This window comes from Heptranchias perlo, unplaced genomic scaffold (genome assembly GCF_035084215.1).
Source record: "Heptranchias perlo isolate sHepPer1 unplaced genomic scaffold, sHepPer1.hap1 HAP1_SCAFFOLD_761, whole genome shotgun sequence".
In the NCBI taxonomy this organism is placed as follows: domain Eukaryota; kingdom Metazoa; phylum Chordata; class Chondrichthyes; order Hexanchiformes; family Hexanchidae; genus Heptranchias; species Heptranchias perlo.
In genome coordinates, this window is record NW_027139795.1 from 39,512 (window position 1) to 51,531 (window position 12,020).

The 12,020-nt window shown below is 61.1% G+C and overlaps 1 pseudogene; it reads left to right on the forward strand.

Moving 5' to 3' along the window:
* The window catches only part of LOC137319213 (transforming growth factor beta-1-induced transcript 1 protein-like), a 37,790-nt pseudogene extending 25,839 nt beyond the window's left edge, over positions 1-11,951 (forward strand).
* The last annotated feature ends 69 nt before the right edge of the window (positions 11,952-12,020 follow it).

A 12,020-nucleotide genomic window follows, 5' to 3' on the forward strand; every position in this document is an offset into this window, starting at 1 on the left:
TCTTAACTCCATCTGCCCGTCTTGGTCCCAGAGGCCGTAATACCCAACAAAAATCTATCGATCTCAGTCTGGAATGTTCCAATCTCCCCCCGCAGTGTCTACGGCCATTTTCGGGGTGGGGGGGTGGGTGGAAGAGAGTCCCAGATTCTCTCCAGATGGGGTTCTGACCAGATCTCTGTCCAGCTGGAGCATAACCCCCCTCCCCTTTGGATTCCAGCCCCCTTGAGGTAAAAGCCGACATCCCATTAACTCTTCACCCTCGTTCCCCATCGCCGAGACCGCCGACTCCCACCCTCTGTCACATCGCCCGTCTCCGCCCCCTGCCTCAGCTCATCTGCTGCTGAAACCCTCATCCCTGCCCTTCGTCCCCTCCAGACTCCGACTGTCCCAATGCTCTCCTGGCCCGGCCTCCCACCTCGCAGCCTCCGTAGCCATCGACTCATCTGCTGCCCCCCGCCCCCCGTATCCTAACTCGCACCGAGTCCCGTTCACCCATCACCCCCTCTCCCCGTGCTCGCTGGACCGACACTGTCTCCCTGTCCGGGGAACGCCTCGATTTTTAAAATTCTCCATCCCTCGTGCTCAAATCCCCTCCATGGCCCCTCGCCCCCCCCCTCCCGATCTCTGTAACCTCCTCCAGCCCCCCTACGACCCTCCGAGATCTCTGCCCTCCTCCAATTCCGGCCTCTTGTCCATCCCCCCGATTCCCATCGCCCCGCCATTGGCGGCCGTGCCTTCAAGCCCCGGGCCCGGAACTCTGGAATTCCCTCCCTAAACCTCTCCGGCTCCCTCCCTCCCTCCTCCTTTAAGACGCTCCTTAAAACCTCCCTCTTTGACCGAGCTTTTGGTTACCTGTCCGAATATCTCCTTAAGTGGCTCGGGGTCGAATTATTGTCTGATTTACGCCCGTGTGAAGCGTCTTGGGGGAACGTTTTACTCTGTTAAAGGCGCTATATGAATGCAGGGTGTTGTTAATTGTTTGCCAAGCTTCACTTTAGCCAAAGTTGGGTTTTTCCTTTTAAAAAAAAAAGATATAGCGGGGGGGGGAGCTGCCATCTTACCTTCTCCGCAGTCACGCGATGACCTGTGAATTTGTGCCTCGACAGCACCGTGTGCAAGCCCAAGACGAAGGAGCAGCCGCCCGCCGGCAATTCGACTATGGTGGGCAGCGGCCTCTCCGAGCTCGACCGTCTCCTGCAGGAGCTCAACTCCGCAGACTTCAACATCGCGGGTAAGGGTCGCGGTCGAAGGGCACGGGGTCACAGGTCAAAGATCAGCCCCGTCACCGAGGCCCCCCCTCCCTGCCTTTTACTCATAGTATCTGGAGCACAAATGGGGACCCCTTTTAAAGAGGGAGTCTCTCCGTCGGGGACCCCTTTTAAAGAGGGAGTCTCCCCGTCGGGGACCCCTTTTAAAGAGGGAGTCTCCCCGTCGGGGACCCCTTTTAAAGAGGGAGTCTCCCCGTCGGGGACCCCTTTTAAAGAGGGAGTCTCCCCGTCGGGGACCCCTTTTAAAGAGGGAGTCTCCCCGTCGGGGACCCCTTTTAAAGAGGGAGTCTCCCCGTCGGGGACCCCTTTTAAAGAGGGAGTCTCCCCGTCGGGGACCCCTTTTAAAGAGGGAGTCTCCCCGTCGGGGACCCCTTTTAAAGAGGGAGTCTCCCCATCGGGGACCCCTTTTAAAGAGGGAGTCTCCCCGTCGGGGGCCCCTTTTAAAGAGGGAGTCTCCCCCATCAGGGACCCCTTTTAAAGAGGGAGTCTCCCCCATCAGGGACCCCTTTTAAAGAGGGAGTCTCCCCATCAGGGACCCCTTTTAAAGAGGGAGTCTCCCCATCAGGGACCCCTTTTAAAGAGGGAGTCTCCCCCATCAGGGACCCCTTTTAAAGAGGGAGTCTCTCCATCAGGGACCCCTTTTAAAGAGAGAGTCTCTCCATCAGGGACCCCTTTTAAAGAGAGAGACCCCCTCAATCTGACGTAACTTTCTCTCTCTCTCCTCTCCAGACAAAATCCTGGCCCAGTTCCCTCCGGGAAAAGCGTCCGAGGCCCGGGCAGGAAGCAAAGACCAGACGGAGGCGGAAGAGGGAACGAGGGGAAAGCAGGTGCCAGAGGAGAGGGAACCCCTGAAGGAGCCGGGGAGCAGCCCACAACCAGTGGTCACGTGAGTCTGTGGAGTTGGTTAACGTCACGTCTTAGAGGGGAATATTGGTCTGTAAACATGTCAAACGAAAATCGTGCCTCTGGACCCAAACTCCAGTCTGCTGTGACGCATTATAATTCCTATGTCAACATTTCGAATGGGAATTTGCTATGTAAACACGTCACGGTGTAATTACACCCTCCCGCCAGTGGTGGCGCTGTAGCGACTCGGACTGTACTGCAGAGTAACTCTTGCCGTCCGCACACCTCTGCTTCCCAAATGACCGAGTTTCGCTGAACAACTGTTAACAGGTTTGGCTCAGTTAGTCTCGCTCTCCTCCCCTCTGAGTGCAGAAGGTCCTGAGTTCGAGCCCCACACACACTCCACACTCCCCGGTTGCCCAGTACCGAGGGAGCGCCGCGCCGTCGGAGGGTCGGTACCGAGGGAGCGCCGCGCCGTCGGAGGGTCGGTACCGAGGGAGCGCCGCGCCGTCGGAGGGTCGGTACCGAGGGAGCGTCGGAGGGTCAGTACCGAGGGAGGGGTCTGCCCTCTCAGGCGGGGCCCCGATTGGAAGAAGAGCAGGGGGAGTTCTCCCCGGTGTCCTGGGCCTCGATACGAAACCCTCGACCCCCAGTTTATCTGGGTCTTTCTCATCTCGCGGTTTGTGGGATCTTGCTGTGCGCGATTCGGACTGCCGAGATGTAACCGTGCGGGCGGAGGGGGGTGGGGTCGAGGGCGAAACGGGTCCCAGGTGCCTCCGACTCACGCCTCCCTCCCTCCCTCCCTCTCTGTCTCTCTCCTCAGCTGCTCCGTGCCCCCGACCCAGGTGAATGTCACTGCCACCTCGGCCACCCTCGAGTTGGACAAACTCATGGCCTTGCTCTCTGACTTCAAGCTCCACAGTCACGTAAGTCGACCGTAACCTCGCTCGAGGGGGGATTGTTGGGTGGGGGGGTGGATGAGGGTGGAGGGCGTTTCGGAGGCGGCCAACGTCGTATCGCAAGGCTCACTCTCTCCCCCCCTACGTCGTATCCCAGGGCTCACTCTCTTCCCCCCTACATTGTATCCCAGGGCTCACTCTCTCCCCCCTACGTCGTATCCCAGGGCTCACTCTCTCCCCCTACATCGTATCCCAGGGCTCTCACACTCCCCCCGACATCGTATCCCAAGGCTCACTCTCTCCCCCTACGTCGTATCCCAGGGCTCTCACACTCCACCTACATCGTATCCCAAGGCTCACTCTCTCCCCCTACATCGTATCCCAAGGCTCACTCTCTCCCCCCGACATCGTATCCCAGGGCTCAATCTCTCCCCCTACATCGTATCCCAAGGCTCACTCTCTTCCCCCTACATCGTATCCCAAGGCTCACTCTCTCCCCCCTACATCGTATCCCAAGGCTCACTCTCCTCCCCCTACATGGTATCCCAGGGCTCACTCTCTCCCTCCTACATCGTATCCCAAAGCTCACTCTCTTCCCCCTACGTCGTATCCCAAGGCTCACTCTCTCCCCCTACATCGTATCCCAAGGCTGACTCTCTCCCCCTACGTCGTATCCCAAGGCTCACTCTCTCCCCCTACGTCGTATCCCAGGGCTCACTCTCTCCCCCTACATCGTATCCCAGGGCTCACTCTCTCCCCCTACATCGTATCCCAAGGCTCACTCTCTCCCCCTACATCGTATCCCAAGGCTCACTCTCTCCCCCTACATGGTATCCCAGGGCTCACTCTCTCCCTCCTACATCGTATCCCAAGGCTCACTCTCTTCTCCCCCTACGTCGTATCCCAAGGCTCACTCTCTCCCCCTACATCGTATCCCAAGGCTGACTCTCTCCCCCTACGTCGTATCCCAAGGCTCACTCTCTCCCCCTACGTCGTATCCCAGGGCTCACTCTCTCCCCCTACATCGTATCCCAGGGCTCACTCTCTCCCCCTACATCGTATCCCAAGGCTCACTCTCTCCCCCCTACATCGTATCCCAAGGCTCACTCTCTCCCTCCTACATCGTATCCCAGGGCTCACTCTCTCCCCCCGACGTCGTATCCCAGGGCTCTCACACTCCCCCTACATCGTATCCCAAGGCTCACTCTCTCCCCTACATCGTATCCCAAGGCTCACTCTCTCCCTCCTACATCGTATCCCAGGGCTCACTCTCTCCCCCCTACGTCGTACCCCAAGGCTCACTCTCTCCCCCCTACGTCGTACCCCAAGGCTCACTCTCTCCCCCCTACGTTTTATCCCAGGGCTCACTCTCTCCCCCTACGTCGTACCCCAGGGCTCACTCTCTCCCCTACGTCGTACCCCAAGGCTCACTCTCTCCCCCCTACGTCATACCCCAAGGCTCACTCTCTCCCCCCTACGTCGTATCCCAAGGCTCACTCTCCTCCCCCTACGTCGTATCCCAAGGCTCACTCTCTCCCCCTACGTCGTATCCCAAGGCTCACTCTCTCCCCCTACGTCGTATCCCAAGGCTCACTCTCTCCCCCTACGTCGTATCCCAGGGCTCTCACACTCCCCCCGACATCGTATCCCAAGGCTCACTCTCTCCCCCTACATCGTATCCCAGGGCTCACTCTCTCCCCCTACATCGTACCCCAAGGCTCACTCTCTCCCCCTACATCGTATCCCAAGGCTCACTCTCTCCCCCTACATCGTATCCCAAGGCTCACTCTCTCCCTCCTACATCGTATCCCAGGGCTCACTCTCTCCCCCCGACGTCGTATCCCAGGGCTCTCACACTCCCCCCTACATCGTATCCCAGGGCTCTCACACTCCCCCTACATCGTATCCCAAGCCTACTCTCCCCCCCTACGTCTACCCAAGGCTCACTCTCTCCCCCCTACGTCGTACCCCAAGGCTCACTCTCTCCCCCCTACGTCGTACCCCAAGGCTCACTCTCTCCCCCCTACGTCGTACCCCAAGGCTCACTCCTCTCCCCCTACGTCGTACCCCAAGGCTCACTCTCTCCCCCCCTACGTCGTACCCCAAGGGCTCACTCTCTCCCCCCTACGTCGTATCCCAAGGCTCACTCTCTCCCCCTACGTCGTACCCCAAGGCTCACTCTCTCCCCCCGACGTCGTACCCCAAGGCTCACTCTCTCCCCCCTACGTCGTATCCAAGGCTCACTCTCTCCCCTACGTCGTATCCCAAGGCTCACTCTCTCCCCCTACGTCGTATCCCAAGGCTCACATCTCTCCCCCTACGTCGTATCCCAAGGCTCACTCTCTCCCCCTACGTCGTATCCCAAGGCTCACTCTCTCCCTCCTTCGTCGTATCCCAAGGCTCACTCTCTCCCTCCAACATCGTATCCCAAGGCTCACTCTCTCCCCCCTACGTCGTACCCCAAGGCTCACTCTCTCCCCCCTAGTCGTATCCCAAGGCTCACTCTCTCCTCCCTACGTCGTATCCAAGGCTCACTCTCTCACCCCTACGTCGTATCCCAGGGCTCACTCTCTCCCCCTCTACCCCTCTCTCCTCCGTCCCTCTCTCCTCCGTCCCTCTCCCCCTCCGTCCCTCTCCCCCTCCGTCCCTCTCCCCCTCCGTCCCTCTCCCCCTCCGTCCCTCTCCCCCTCCGTCCCTCTCCCCCTCCGTCCCTCTCCCCCTCCGTCCCTCTCCCCCTCCGTCCCTCTCCCCCTCCGTCCCTCTCCCCCTCCGAGCCTCCCTTCGGAGGCGGCCAACGTCGTATCGCAAGGCTCACTCTCTCTCCCCCCTACGTCGTATCCAGGGCTCACTCTCTTCCCCCCTACATTGTATCCCAGGGCTCACTCTCTCCCCCCTACGTCGTATCCCAGGGCTCACTCTCTCTCCTCCTACGTCGTATCCCAGGGCTCACTCTCTCCCCCTACATCGTATCCCAGGGCTCTCACACTCCCCCCGACATCGTATCCCAAGCTCACTCTCTCCCCTACATCGTATCCCAAGGCTCACTCTCATCTCTCCCCCCGACATCGTATCCCAGGGCTCAATCTCTCCCCCTACATCGTATCCCAAGGCTCACTCTCTTCCCCCTACATCGTATCCCAAGGCTCACTCTCTCCCCCCTACATCGTATCCCAAGGCTCACTCTCTCCCCCTACATGGTATCCCAGGGCTCACTCTCTCCCTCCTACATCGTATCCCAAGGCTCACTCTTCTTCCCCCTACGTCGTATCCCAAGGCTCACTCTCTCCCCCTACATCGTATCCCAAGGCTGACTCTCTCCCCCTACGTCGTATCCCAAGGCTCACTCTCTCCCCTACGTCGTATCCCAGGGCTCACTCTCTCCCCTACATCGTATCCCAGGGCTCACTCTCTCCCCCTACATCGTATCCCAAGGCTCACTCTCTCCCCCTACATCGTATCCCAAGGCTCACTCTCTCCCTCCTACATCGTATCCCAGGGCTCACTCTCTCCCCCCGACGTCGTATCCCAGGCTCTCACACTCCCCCTACATCGTATCCCAAGGCTCACTCTCTCCCCCTACATCGTATCCCAAGGCTCACTCTCTCCCTCCTACATCGTATCCCAGGGCTCACTCTCTCCCCCCTACGTCGTATCCCAGGGCTCTCACACTCCCCCTACATCGTATCCCAAGGCTCACTCTCTCTCCCCTACGTCGTACCCAAGGCTCACTCTCTCCCCCCTACGTCGTACCCCAAGGCTCACTCTCTCCCCCCTACGTCGTATCCCAAGGCTCACTCTCTCCCCCTACGTCGTACCCCAAGCTCACTCTCTCCCCCCTACGTCGTACCCCAAGGCTCACTCTCTCCCCCCTACGTCGTACCCCAAGGCTCACTCTCTCCCCCCTACGTCGTATCCCAGGGCTCACTCTCTCCCCCTACGTCGTACCCCAAGGCTCTCTCTCTCCCCCCTACGTCGTACCCCAAGGCTCACTCTCTCCCCCTACGTCGTATCCCAAGGCTCACTCTCTCCCCCTACGTCGTACCCCAAGGCTCACTCTCTCCCCCCTACGTCGTATCCCAAGGCTCACTCTCTCCCCCTACGTCGTATCCCAAGGCTCACTCTCTCCCCCTACGTCGTATCCCAAGGCTCACTCTCTCCCCTACGTCGTATCCCAAGGCTCTCACACTCCCCCGACATCGTATCCCAAGGCTCACTCTCTCCCCCTACATCGTATCCCAGGGCTCACTCTCTCCCCCTACATCGTACCCCAAGGCTCACTCTCTCCCCCTACATCGTATCCCAAGGCTCACTCTCTCCCCCTACGTCGTATCCCAGGGCTCACTCTCTCCCCCTCTACCCCTCTCTCCCTCCGTCCCTCTCTCCCTCCGTCCCTCTCCCCCTCCGTCCCTCTCCCCCCTCCGTCCCTCTCCCCTCCGTCCCTCTCCCCCTCCGTCCCTCTCCCCCTCCGTCCCTCTCCCCCTCCGAGCCTCTCCCCCTCCGTCCCTCTCCCCTCCGTCCCTCTCCCCCTCCGTCCCTCTCCCCCTCCGTCCCTCTCCCCCTCCGTCCCTCTCCCCCCTCCGTCCCTCTCCCCCTCCGTCCCTCTCCCCCTCCGTCCCTCTCCCCCTCCGTCCCTCTCCCCTCCGTCCCTCTCCCCCTCCGTCCTCTGCCCTCCGTCCCTCTCCCCCTCCGTCCCTCTCCCCCTCCGTCCCTCTCCCCTCCGTCCCTCTCTCCCTCCGTCCCTCTCTCCCTCCCTCCCTCTCTCCCTCCGTCCCTCTCCCCCTCCGTCCCTCTCCCCCTCCGTCCCTCTCTCCCCCTCCCCCTCCCCTCGCTGGGCGATCTCCCTCACACTAAGGGCTGATCACACACTGACCCCTCAGAACCCTGCACTCATTATCGTTTATTCATGGGGCAAAATCTCCATCGGTTATTGTGATGTTCATGCTTTCTGACATCTCTCCACTCTCTCCCTCCCTCTCTCTCTCCCTCCCTCTCTCTCTGCCCTCCTCTCCCTCTCTCTGCTCTCCTCCCTCTCTCTCTGCCCTCCTCCCTCTCTCTCTGCCCTCCCCTCTCTCTGCCCTCCTCTCTCTCTGCCATCCTCCCTCTCTCTCTGCCCTCCTCTCTCTCTCTTGCCCTCCCTCCCTCTCTCTCTGCCCTCCTCCCTCTCTCTCTCTGCCCTCCTCTCTCTCTCTCTGCCCTCCCCTCTCTCTCTGCCTCCCTCTCTCTCTGCCCTCCTCCTCTCTCTCTGCCCTCTCTCTCTCTCTGCCCTCCTCCCTCTCTCTCTGCCCTCCTCCCTCTCTCTCTCTGCCCTCCTCTCTCTCCTCTCTGCCCTCCCCTCTCTCTCTGCCCTCCCCTCTCTCTCTGCCCTCCCCTCTCTCTCTGCCCTCCCCTCTCTCTCTGCCCTCCTCTCTCTCTCTCTGCCCTCCTCCCTCTCTCTCTGCCCTCCTCCCTCTCTCTCTGCCCTCCTCTCTCTCTCTGCCCTCCTCTCTCTCTCTCTGCCCTCCTCCCTCTCTCTCTGCCCTCCTCTCTCTCTCTGCTGCCCTCCCCTCTCTCTCTGCCCTCCTCTCTCTCTCTCTGCCCTCCTCCTCTCTCTCTGCCCTCCTCCCTCTCTCTCTGCCCTCCTCTCTCTCTCTGCCCTCCTCTCTCTCTCTCTGCCCTCCTCTCTCTCTCTCTGCCCTCCTCTCTCTCTCTGCCCTCCCTCTCTCTCTGCCTCCTCTCTCTCTCTCTGCCCTCCTCCCTCTCTCTCTGCCCTCCTCCCTCTCTCTCTGCCCTCCTCTCTCTCTCTGCCCTCCTCTCTCTCTTCTCTGCCCTCCCTCCCTCTCTCTCTGCCCTCCTCCCTCTCTCTCTCTCTGCCTCCTCTCTCTCTCTCTGCCTCCCTCTCTCTCTGCCCTCCCTCTCTCTCTGCCCTCCTCCCTCTCTCTCTGCCCTCCTCTCTCTCCTCCTCCCTCTCTCTCTGCCTCCTCTCTCTCCTGCCCTCCTCCCTCTCTCTCTGCCCTCCCCTCTCTCTCTGCCCTCCTCCCTCTCTCTCTGCCCTCCTCTCTCTCTCTGCCCTCCTCCTCTCTCTCTGCCCTCCCCTCTCTCTCTGCCCTCCCCTCTCTCTCTGCCCTCCTCCCTCTCTCTCTGCCCTCCTCCTCTCTCTCTTGCCCTCCCCTCTCTCTCTGCCCTCCTCCCTCTCTCTCTGCCCTCCTCCTCTCTCTCTCTGCCCTCTCCTCTCTCTCTCTGCCTCCCTCTCTCTCTGCCCTCCTCTCTCTCTCTGCCCTCCTCTCTCTCTCTGCCCTCCCCTCTCTCTCTCCCTCCTCTCTCTCTCTCTGCCCTCCTCCCTCTCTCTCTCTGCCCTCCTCTCTCTCTCTGCCCTCCTCTCTCTCTGCCCTCCTCCCTCTCTCTCTGCCCTCCTCCCTCTCTCTCTGCCCTCCCCTCTCTCTCTGCCCTCCTCTCTCTCTCTGCCCTCCTCTCTCTCTCTGCCCTCCTCCCTCTCTCTCTGCCCTCCTCCCTCTCTCTCTGCCCTCCTCTCTCTCTCTGCCCTCCTCCCTCTCTCTCTGCCCTCCTCTCTCTCCCTCTCTCTCTGCCCTCCTCCCTCTCTCTCTGCCCTCCTCTCTCTCTCTGCCCTCCTCTCTCTCTCTGCCCTCCTCTCTCTCCCCCTCTCTCTGCCTCCTCCCTCTCTCTCTGCCCTCCTCTCTCTCTCTGCCCTCCTCCCTCTCTCTCTGCCCTCCCCTCTCTCTCTGCCCTCCCCTCTCTCTCTGCCCTCCTCTCCTCTCTCTCTGCCCTCCTCCCTCTCTCTCTGCCCTCCTCCTCTCTCTCTCTGCCCTCCTCTCTCTCTGCCTCCTCCCTCTCTCTCTGCCCTCCCCTCTCTCTCTCTGCCCTCCCCTCTCTCTCTCTGCCCTCCTCCCTCTCTCTCTGCCCCTCCTCTCTCTCTCTCTGCCCTCCTCCTCTCTCTCTGCCCTCCTCTCTCTCTCTGCCCTCCTCTCTCTCCCTCTCTCTCTCTGCCCTCCTCCCTCTCTCTCTGCCCTCCTCTCTCTCTCTTGCCCTCCTCTCTCTCTCTCTCTCTCTCTGCCCTCCTCTCTCTCCCTCTCTCTCTCTGCCCTCCTCCCTCTCCTCTCTGCCCTCCTCCTCTCTCTCCTCTGCCCCTCCTCTCTCTCTGCCCTCCTCCCTCTCTCTCTGCCCTCCCCTCTCTCTTCTGCCCTCCTCTCTCTCTGCCCTCTCTCTCTCTGCCCTCCTCCTCTCTCTCTGCCCTCCCTCTCTCTCTCTGCCCTCCCTCTCCTCCTCTCTCTGCCCTCCTCCCTCTCTCTCTGCCCTCCTCTCTCTCTCTCTGCCCTCCTCCCTCTCTCTCTGCCCTCCTCTCTCTCTCTCTGCCCTCTCTCTCTCTCTCTGCCCTCCTCTCTCTCTCTGCCCTCCTCTCTCTCTCTGCCCTCTCTCTCTCTCTCTGCCCTCCTCTCTCTCCCCCTCTCTCTGCCCTCCTCCCTCTCTCTCTGCCCTCCTCTCTCTCTCTGCCTCCTCCCTCTCTCTCTGCCCTCCCCTCTCTCTCTGCCCTCCCCTCTCTCTCTGCCCTCCCCTCTCTCTCTCTGCCCTCCTCCTCTCTCTCTGCCCTCCTCTCTCTCTCTGCCCTCCCCTCTCTCTCTGCCCTCCCTCTCTCTCTCTCTGCCCTCCCCTCTCTCTCTGCCCTCCTCTCTCTCTCCTGCCCTCCTCCCCTCTCTCTCTGCCCTCCCCTCTCTCTCTGCCCTCCCCTCTCTCTCTGCCCTCCCCTCTCTCTCTGCCCTCCCCTCTCTCTCTGCCCTCCCCCTCTCTCTCTGCCCTCCCTCTCTCTCTCTGCCCTCCTCCTCTCTCTCTCTGCCCTCCCCTCTCTCTCTGCCTCTCCCTCTCTCTCTGCCCTCCTCTCTCTCTCTGCCCTCCCCTCTCTCTCTCTGCCCTCCCCTCTCTCTCTGCCCTCCCCTCTCTCTCTCTGCCCCCCCTCTCTCTCTGCCCCTCCCCCCCTCCCTCTGCCCTCACCCTCTCTCTCTGCCCTCCCCTCTCTCTCTGCCCTCCCCTCTCTCTCTGCCCTCCCCTCTCTCTCTGCCCTCCCCTCTCTCTCTGCCCTCCCCTCTCTCTCTGCCCTCCTCTCTCTCTCTGCCCTCCTCTCTCTCTCTGCCCTCCTCTCTCTCTCTGCCCTCCTCTCTCTCTGCCCTCCTCTCTCTCTCTGCCCTCCCCTCTCTCCCTCTCTCTGCCCTCCTCCTCTCTCTCTGCCCTCCCCTCTCTCTCTGCCCTCCTCCCTCTCTCTCTGCCCTCCTCCCTCTCTCTCTGCCCTCCTCTCTCTCTCTGCCCTCCCCTCTCTCTCTGCCCTCCTCCCTCTCTCTCTGCCCTCCCCTCTCTCTCTGCCCTCCCCTCTCTCTCTGCCCTCCCCTCTCTCTCTGCCCTCCCCTCTCTCTCTGCCCTCCCCCTCTCTCTCTGCCCTCCCCTCTCTCTCTCCACTCCTCTCTCTCTCCCTCACCTCACTCTCTGCCCTCCCTCGCTCTCTCCCCTCCCCTTTCTCTCTTTCTCTCTCTCTCTACCCTCCTCTTTCTCTCTTTCTCTCTCTCTCTCTCTCTCTACCCTCCTCTTTCTCTCTCTTTCTCTCTCTCTCTTTCTCTCTACCCTCCTCTTTCTCTCTCTTTCTCTCTCTCTCTCTCTCTCTCCACCCTCCTCTTTCTCTCTCTCTCTCTCTCTCTCTCTCCCACAGCCTCCAGCCCAGTCGGCCACACAGACGAGTGTAACGGTCGTCTCGCCCAGCCCGGTCACTGTGAGCCAGACGGCTGGAGCCCGGTGGGAACCTTGACAGCATGTTGGGAATGCTTCAGTCAAGCCTAAGCCGCCAAGGGGTCTCCACTGTCACAAGGGCTCGTGTACAGCATGTCGAAAACCCATCGTTGGGCAGGTGAGAGGGGGAGGAGGGGGGCGCGGCTCCGATATCCGCCTTGCGATCGCTAATTAAAGCAACCCAGCCGGACTTGGTGCCAAACGACGAGGGCTTTCATGGTCGAATAGGCCGACCGTTAAATAA